Source organism: Squalius cephalus (genome assembly GCF_949319135.1).
Source record: "Squalius cephalus genome assembly, chromosome: 20".
NCBI classification, from domain to species: domain Eukaryota; kingdom Metazoa; phylum Chordata; class Actinopteri; order Cypriniformes; family Leuciscidae; genus Squalius; species Squalius cephalus.
In genome coordinates, this window is record NC_137141.1 from 4,068,185 (window position 1) to 4,075,684 (window position 7,500).

Genomic DNA, 7,500 nt, shown 5'->3' on the forward strand with positions numbered 1-7,500 from the left:
TATGCAAATGAGCCCCGCCTCCACTCACTCACTCAGCTCAGAGATCCACTGGTTGACGATCACACGTTGATCTGATTGGTTACAAGGTAGTTTGATTTCAAAGCGTGTTTTTGAGACTGTCTTTGGTTCACCGCAGTTTTAACCCCGACTGTCACCACCCTTTATGAGAATGGACATTAAAATCCACAATTCAAACTAAAATGGTTGTAATTCAAGAATGCTTTGGAATATAGACCTAAGTTTGGTCTTGTTTTAAAGAAAACACTCTTTTTTAAACAACTTTTTTTTTTCTTTTATATAAAATATATATTTTACAAAATATGTTTTACTATAAAATTACTATAAAATCAAAGCCATATGTCTAACCAAGCTGTGTTCCAAATTTGAAGTTGATATCACAAAAATGTAAGTTCCCATGAGATTTTGTGTAGGCCGCGGTGTAATACCAAAAATAGCCACTGGGTGACATAAATTCCCTTGTCACAAAATATGGAACCTTGAGACTCAGACCGTTCTGACAATAATGTGTTTTGTCAAGATTAGAAAAGGTTTTGATCATAAATTATGAAACATGATGACGCCCAAAAGGGGAGGAGCCCGATAAACGAATTTAGAGTTCCGTTTCTATGGTAACGCGTCACTTCTAATTTCAAAACGGTTCTCGCAGGATGAATTCTGAGTTCGTAACCTTTCAAATGACACCTAATTTATGATAACTACTAAAATAATGTAATAAAAAAAGACGATAAAAAAAGACAATATTATATTTTAGAGGATAATATAGGCTATTATACTTTTTAGAGGATATTATTTTATCATTTTTTATTGACAAATACTAGATTATATTATGAACTTTTAGCATGAAACCAAAGTTTCAATTATTAAAAGTGTGTGCGTCGACTTTTTGTGACAAAGTTCAGAACTCCTGTTGTGATGTAGATTTTTTTGAGGTGCACTCTTGTCATAAATTCATCTATTACTGTTCCTACATAATTTGTAACAAAAAACAGTGCTAAAATATCTATTTAGGAGTCTCTTAGACCTTTCCAACGATATATAGTTTGTCATAATTAGATTAGGATTTAATTGTAATATAGTGAAGTAGGAGAAAATACTCAGCAATGGTGTCGACTTATGAATGTACACATGGTTTGTGTTAAAGCAGATTAAAAACACCACAGACACATAAACAACATTATAGGCTTAATGCTCACCACAGGGACTTTAAGACTTTAATCCTGCGTTTTCGCTGGTTCGACCTCATAACAAATGTAGCTGTCACCTTGCGTACAGGCCTGTCAACAATTTAAAATGTTAAAATTATAAACTGTGCAGGGATCTTAGCATAGCATGCTGAAATACAAGTCTGAAATATAACGTCTTACCTGAAAATCAAGTGCCAGGACCAATCAATATAGGATAAAAACGAGACGAAGCTGCTGCACCTTTTCACTTTTCTGACTCAGTTACCTCAAATATCCCTTGTTCAAATTGTCCCAATTTATATTGATTGCATTTTATGTGAAATTTTTATTATGAAATTTGTTTGGTAAAAAGGTCTATTGAACAATGTCAACAGCAGTGTTGTGTGTAACTCATTACAAGTAACTTGAGTTATGTAATCAGATTACTTTTTTCAAGTAACTAGTATCGCATTACTTTTAAATTTACAGCAAAATATTTTTTTTTCAAATAAGTAACGCAAATGACTTTTTCACATTTATTGACTGACAGCAAGTGCCTGCCGAGACGCTGTGTGTGAACATGATGGTTGTAAACTAAATGTGAGCGTGCATTTACTCATCTCACTTGCACAAAAAAGTATTCAAAAGTATTTAGTATTCCTCAAAATTAATAAAATCAGTGAAATACAGAATCAGAATAATATGCAAACCTCCAATAACTAAATATGTTAAATAAAACATAATTTTTTATGCATTTAGTCTCATTTTATTGGCCAATGTACTTGCTTCTGACCTTCGATGATTCAGTTAAACCATTAGCAAACATGACTATAGATTTTTTTGTTTTTATTGGTAAAGTGTTAAACTCTCTTCTCCTGCATCTATTCTTCTGTTCTCCAGAACAGCAGCTGAAGGGTTTGAGCCTCTACTGTACAGAATCTGCATTTCCTTCAGCGTGAGGATTATTATTGCACTTTTGGTGTGAAAGGGTCTTTACATTTGCCCCAAAATATAACTTTTTCAGGTCAGAAAAAGTAACGTAACGCGTTTTACTTTTACGCGTAACTTTTCCTAAAAAGTAACTAAGTAACGCAATTAGTTACTTTTTAAGGGAGTAACACAATATTGTAATGCATTACTTTTCAAAGTGACTTTCAGCGATGTAATGTATAAAGCACAGCTCACACAGAAGTCTCTTCAAGCTGCTGTTGGTCAATGCGGTGAATTCGAGTGATCATACTGACATCTTTGGACCTTACACGAAATGCCTAATTTCTTTAGAAACCACTGGAATTCACCTGCACTGTTCTTGCACAGCATAATATTTTGAACTTTTACAATGTAATCCAAAGATTTCTTAAACATGTCTCATATACAAAAAAGATTTTTTTTTGTTTTGATTTAGTTTTTAGTAGGGCTGTCAAACGATTAATCGCATCCAAAATAAAAGTTTGTTTTTACATAATATATGTGTGTGTATGGTGTATAATTATTTTCTATATATAAATACACACACACACATGCATGTATATATTTAAGAAATATGTTCATGTATATACTGTGTATATATATTTATATTATATACAATTTATATTATATATAAATATTTGACATATACAGTGCTATGCATAAGTTTAGACACCCCTGCTAAAGTTGACTAAAAAGAGGAATAAAAAACTTAATGCCTTAATTAAAAAAATTTAGGAAAAATCCAACCTTTAAGGACACCAATTTTCTTTGTGAATGAATAATGTATGGTAAATAAATAAATGTTCTTCCTTAAAATACAGGGTGCATAAGTCTGGACACCCCTATGTTAAATTCCCATAGAGGCAGGCAGATTTTTATTTTTAAAGGCCAGTTACTTCATGGATCCAGGATACTATGCATCCTGATAAAGTTCCCTTGGCCTTTGGGATTAAAATAGCCCCACATCATCACATAGCCTTCACCACACCTAGAGATTGGCATGGAGTACTTTCCATAAGATCATCTCTCAATGCAAATCAAACTAGCTATTAGGCTAACTGAAATAAAACCATGCCAATCTCTAGGTATGGTGAAGGCTATGTGATGATGTGGGGCTATTTTAACTCCAGAGGCCAAGGGAACTTTATCAGGATGCATAGTATCCTGGATCCATGAAGTAACTGGCCTTTAAAAATAAAAATCTGCCTGCCTCTATGGGAATTTAACATAGGGGTGTCCAAACTTATGCACCCTGTATTTTAAGGAAGAACATTTATTTATTTACGATACATTATTCATTCACAAAGAAAATTGGTGTCCTTAAAGGTTGGATTTTTACTATTTTTTTTAATTAAGGCATTAAGTTCAATTTCCAAAAGATGATTTTTTATTCCTCTTTTTAGTCAACTTTAGCAGGGGTGTCTAAACTTATGCATAGCACTGTAAATAACACATTTTTCTTAAATATATATGCATGTGTGTGTATTTAGATATAGAAAAAAATTATACTCCATACACACACATATATTATGTAAACACAAACTTTTATTTTGGATGCGAATAATCGCGATTAATCGTTTGACAGCCCTAGTTTTTAGACACACAGACATCAATAATCAGCCTGTGAATCTCAACAATGGTGACAATTATAAAGCATGTTGCAGTGCATTCTGGGTGCCACCAATCAAAACTCATTCATGGCTCCCATCATGCATTGCTGCATAAATAAATAATGAGCTTATGATCAGAGGTGATCTGTTTGTCACCATTGCTGAGATTCATACGCTAATTCTTGATGTAGAGTGTGTGCCTTCATAAAACTTATTTTTTAAGTTTTTTTTTTTATTGATTTGATCATTTGGATTTCATTGAAAAGGCTAAAAATATTATGCTGTACAAGGACAGTGCTGCTATAATTAATAAAGTAAACTTTACTCAGAATTTGGGCTCTATATGAGTTCAGTGATTCAGGTCAAATGATTGTGAAATAATGATTATGTTAAAACACAAACAACACCATCAGATCACCTTTTCACTTTGTTCATCTGGCTGTTATAACTCAGATACAGCAGCCAAACAAAATCTAAAGTCAATGATTTAAGGTCAAGAGCCCAACTAAAGATGATCACCATATTGGTGACTTACAATTACCTTTTTTTTTTTTTTCTTTTTTTTTTTTACTAATTTTAAATGGTTACCTTTTAAGGAATTAATTTTATTAATTATTACTCAATTCTAATTTGTTAAATTTAATTAATAATATTGCTTGTAATCTGTTGCCACAATTTTATTGATTAGATATAGCATATTCATTTTTACAGTGTGTGAAAATTCGCCGGACAACAGTAAATGTGACTGCACCTTGAGGACTACTGTTTCCCGGTGATAATAGTGAGAATTTTCAATAGCCGTTTATGAGCACTGTTGATTAATAACACATTTAAGCTAAGCTTAATTATAATAGCCTACAGTAAGCTAAGCACACTTTTATAAACTCATAGTGCACATTACAGTCTCAAGCCGTCCCAGACTTCAATGTTTTAATGATTCATGAAAGCTAACTGTCTCAGCATCTGAGATTTCAGTATGGAGACAAAGATCATGATTTTTCAGTACAGAACGTGTGTATTAGCAGCGTTTGTTGTTTGCTTTTGGCTTCTGAAGATGTCAGACTTAAGCGGATTGAGACATAAATGTTTAAAAGTTATAAGTATACAAAAAATATTTGATGCACTTTTAATTAGTGTTGTCAAGATGTTAACACCATTTTTTTTTTTGCATTGATTTATTACATGGAACATTGGTGTTTACATGCATTTTGTTGAGATGCATTTTCTTCTATAGCCTTTTGTATGTATATAAATGGTTGATTATTCATGTTGTTTATGTATTATAATTTTTTTTATAATGTAATGTTATTCAGTCTATTATTAACTTTTTTTCCGAGTGTATTCAAGTGTAGTATTAAAATGTAGGCTATAACATACAATAAACAATTTTGTATTTGGTTCATTTTTTTTATTTTTATAGGTCTAATAGAAGTTAATCATACAATAAACAAACAGACAAATAAACAAAACAACCTTTGGTTCCTGAAGGCACTCTAAGCAGTCCCACACAATGCTTCATATAAGAGTTCCTCTGGAATTCTTAAACAGTCATAATTATGTAATAGAAAGTCATTAATTTGACTTTTTATCTAATGATTTTGACTGTTTAATCTCATAATTATGGCTTAGTAAGGCATGTCATAATTTTCACTTTTTAAATCTAATAATTATTTCCTAAAATTGTCAGTTATGTCATAACTATGAAATAAAACGTCAAAATTATGAATTAGTATGCAATAATATCGACATTTTATGTAATACTTGTGACTTTTTCTGTAAAAATGAAGTGTTACCAACGATTATTGTTCTTATGTGGTGGAAATGGGCTTCCTTACGATAGATACTGTGTACAGTTTACTTCTTGTTCTTAAAATAGTAAGCAACACGCTGTATATAGGCTACTTTGCAGTGTGCAGTGAGTAGTGAGTCAGTCTGTGTAATGTGACCCTCCAATGGCTGTGTGAGAAACCCCGTACAACCGGAAGCGGAAAAAAACTCCCGCGGCATGAGTTTCGCCGCCATTTTGCATCAGACCTATTGAAAAGAGTGAGATATCAGCAGACACGGCGGGATCTGGCCACTTTATCCTCTTTCAGTACATTTCTCTCTGGATTTATCCCAACATAATCCAAGATATTAACTGACAGGTATGAGAACGCTCTCTTCAGATTTCATAAACGCGGTGAAGTGATGCTTTGGCTTTCCGTAGCGAGTAGAGAGTGATCGCACCGGCACGCGCGCGGCTCAACTCATCACATATCAGACGAGCGGCATTCTTACACATTTTATGCATAATTCACGGACTATTGTTTGCTTTCTGTGCACGTAAAAGTAGTGTGGTAAAGTCATTATGTGGTTGCTGGTCAAACACGATGTCGCCCCCCCTCCCTTCCCCTAACAAACACAGACACACACACACGTTGTCAAATAAACACATTTATCACGTCCAGCCATGACTAAAGTTTGTTGTGAACTTGTTTTGTTCTTTTGTCTTAAAATAAGAAAACGTGTGATTTATGATTGGAAGACTTAGTGGGGGTGCTGAAACAGGCTTTATCAGAGTGTCCACGTAGCGAGTGTGTGTTGTGGCCTAGCGAGTGTGTTCTTGTCATCACTGACACAACAAAGAGACACGGCCCGATGAGGATACATGACATTTACTCATTTTATCCACCCTGACTTGTGTTTTAAGTTGAATTTAAACGGTTTGAGTCTGTCGCTTATTATATAAATAAACGAAATCAATCACGTTATTTAACAAAGTAATGAATTGTCAACGTTAATGTGTCATGGGTTTGTAAAGCGCACTGATATCGTGACTGAAGTGACCGTTTTCTCGGTAAACGTCATGTGCTCGTGCTCGTGAAGCGGGAGTTATTCGGAACACGTGGAAGTCTGAGTGATGAAATACTGACAAAAACCAGTGTTCTTTTAAAGTACCATTGCAAATATAATATACTAAAATATTACTATAAATACGATGGAACATGAATGCGATTATTATTTTCGTCAAACACGAGTTTTCTGTACAGAATTAGCGTTGCCGGATTCGCCAAAGGAAAATAAGGGACCGTATAAAAAGGGACACTCGAAATATTTGCACTGGACCACATGGTGTATGTCATCTCGGTGTCTGCATGTAAGCATTTTTGCTTGAATTAAATGCTAAAATGAATCTCAGACATGAACACATTTTTGTTTAAAGTCCTCATGAATTCAAAATTCCTTTTTTTTTGTGTGTGTGTGTGGAATATTTCAGTAATTGTTTTATTCATGCATCATTATTGTTTGAAATCAATTTTTCCTCGTAATCTTGAATCAGAATAACTTCTTGCAGCGACATCTCTTCTCTGATGAAGAGGGCGGGGCAATAACCTGTCACTCACATGAGATCAGCCAATAGCAAACCACACCCATCCAATCAGTGCCCAACGGACTAAATCAAGCCACGCCCTACTTTTTTATTTCACTCATATATGTCACAATAGGATATAAAATACGTTCGCAGACGATGGCAACTTTAAATTGTTGAAATGAATTGTGAATAATTACTGCATCTATTCTCACAGTTGACTCAAATACTTTACAGCATGTGCTTATCAAAGCTGTTAGTACATTTTAAAAGTAACATGAAAGTTGGTGTTTGTATATGTAAGAGTTCTGCCATTTTTTGGCCATATTGATAAATAAAACATACAATGCGGTGGGTCGATGCCTCATGCAGCCTCAATATCCCA

At 33.8% G+C, this 7,500-nt stretch overlaps 1 protein-coding gene across 3 annotated transcripts in view; it reads left to right on the plus strand.

Annotated features, from left to right (window-relative positions):
- Window positions 1–5,770: 5,770 nt before the first annotated feature.
- The window catches only part of syncripl (synaptotagmin binding, cytoplasmic RNA interacting protein, like), a 23,008-nt gene continuing 21,278 nt past the window's right edge, over window positions 5,771–7,500 (plus strand). For all 3 annotated transcript variants that reach the window (XR_013819397.1, XR_013819398.1, XM_079853195.1), the window contains exon 1: window positions 5,771–5,910. The gene's annotated coding sequence lies outside the window, so the exon portion shown is untranslated. The remainder of the gene's footprint in view (window positions 5,911–7,500) is intronic.